Below are 2,288 nucleotides of genomic sequence, written 5' to 3' on the forward strand. Positions count from 1 at the left end.
TCTTTGTCAGCTGGGAAAGGCCGAGAAAATAAGAGTACTTCACAAATCACTCTCCAGCACCAGTCCAAAGCAGGGAAAAAGGCAGCTGCTGCTTCCCATCACCCCACACATGAACTGACATGGACACATGATCCACAAGTGCAACCAATTCTTCCTGAAATCACAAATCAGTCCAAAGTACACACGTGTTGTGAGAATGAGGGGCATTAGGTATTGCCTCAATTACCCCGAGAATTTTACATATTGTCCCCTACCCCAAGGAGGACCTCTCAAGCCTAGTTGTTAGTTAGGATCAGAAATGGGAACTGGGCTTTTTAGAGAGCCAAGGACAGCCTTCACCAAGCTGGTGCTCTCCAGATGGATGGATGTGGTTGATGGGAGTTGTAGTCCAACTCATCTGGGGAGTGCCAGATTGGTGAAAGTTGGACTAAGTGCAGCTGGTGATAATAAGCCTTTCAGTACATTTTATGGAGTCTTCCAGACATGTATCCTCGAGATGTCCAAGTCAAAGTTACTTCCTATTGTATTAGTATGCAATAGTACTTCACTCAAAATATAGCCATTCTGGAAAATGCCAACAAAATGGGAGAGAGAAAGCATCAAGCATTTACTCTCACAGGCTATCTGACAGATGAGCCAGCAAGGGGAGATGTCACAATGGACGACATGTCACAGTTACCTTGGCAACCTGGGCATTATTCCTCTTAATATTGCCTTGGGTCCCCCCCCCCTTTTTATCACTTTCAGCTCATTCAGCCTGTCATGTATTACATATGTGCTTGCTTTCCATTCAGGTTTGATTTGCACATGCATCTACTGGGCCTAACATTTCCAAACTACTTACCCCCACATTTACTTTTGCAAAGGGTTATGCATGCCCTCTCCTCTTTTCTCTCAGAAAAGAACTGCAGGATTGTTTGTGTGTGTGTTGGGGGGGTTGTTTATTTATAATGTTTAGTGCCACCCTAATGCTCCAGGCCACAGTTCATCTACATCAATCTATGAATGTGATTATTTATTCTTGATTAACGATTAGTGATTGCAAAATAAAAAATAAGGTAAAATATCCCAAGCAAATCTTTCAGGCTATGAGCATTTCTACACTAGGTTGTTAATCACTGTAACTACTTTCAGTTTTGTCACTGAATTGAGATCCAAGCTCTATGTAAAGAGCTTTCCTGCTTTTTCACAGCATAACTTCTAGGTGGTGCTGTGCTGTACCGGAATATCGGGGGTACACAAGTAAAAAATACTTTTTTTTCACTTTCAGAAATAATGAGACTTCCAGTTGGAGCCAGTGTCGCCCTGGCAGCGTTCTGTGGAGGCTCCGCGGGAGGCTATCTCAAACAGCTTTTAAAAGGTTGAAAAACCTTTTCATCTTCCCCTGGAATTAAAAGGGGAAGCAAGAGTACCATCTGGATGAAATCTTGGAAGAGTAGCTCCTTTTGCGGAGCAGCAGAAGGGTTGGACTTCAAGGTTAGTTTTTTGGAGCAAAGGCATCTACTCAAAGCTGTTTTGAAACTCCTATCTAATTAGAACACAGGGCTGACGAGCTCCAAATGTAGTTTTTAGTGTTTATGGATTAAAGAATACCAACAATATTTGAGGACCTGCAAAATTCGTTTAAAGAGAAGGATGGCAACATCAAAGGGAAGGGAAAAAGGAATGGGACCACTGCCAACCCCCCCCCCCCCCGCCCCACACCTCCTTTGGCAAAGGCTCCTAGAAATGATGGAAATATAGAGGAGCTGCTTGCTCTGATAAAAACTTTGTCTTCTCAACTGTCAGAACAGGCTAAGAGATTGGATACAATCCAAGATTCCATTACCGCCCTTCAAGGGGTTGTGGACCTAATTCATACTTCTCTGCAAAAGACGGGAGCCCAAAGTTAATGAGCTGCAAGATCGGGTGTCAGCTCAAGAGATTGCAACGCAAGCTTCTTATAATATCCTGTCTACTAGAATCTCTCAACTGGAAGCACTCACTTGAAGAGTGAACCTATGTATTATTGGCATCAAAGGACTACCCACTGATGTAAGCCTGTCTAAATTCTTGGATAAATTCCTGCATGAACTACTTGCTTTGCCATCTGATTATCTACTTGACATTGAGCATGCATTCTGTGTTCCACGTCCGGTGCGTAGTGTTAAAAGGACTGCTGTTACTGTTATAGTTCAGTTCGCAAGAGTTTCTACAAAAAATTACATCCTACACTTGGCAAGAGACGGGGGAGATCTTTTGGGGGGCCAAAACGAGATAAAGGTATGCTATTTCTGGATTACACTAAA

The sequence above is a fragment of the Heloderma suspectum genome, chromosome 2 (genome assembly GCF_057233095.1).
Source record: "Heloderma suspectum isolate Gila_16-S chromosome 2, 16-S_ref, whole genome shotgun sequence".
NCBI classification, from domain to species: domain Eukaryota; kingdom Metazoa; phylum Chordata; class Lepidosauria; order Squamata; family Helodermatidae; genus Heloderma; species Heloderma suspectum.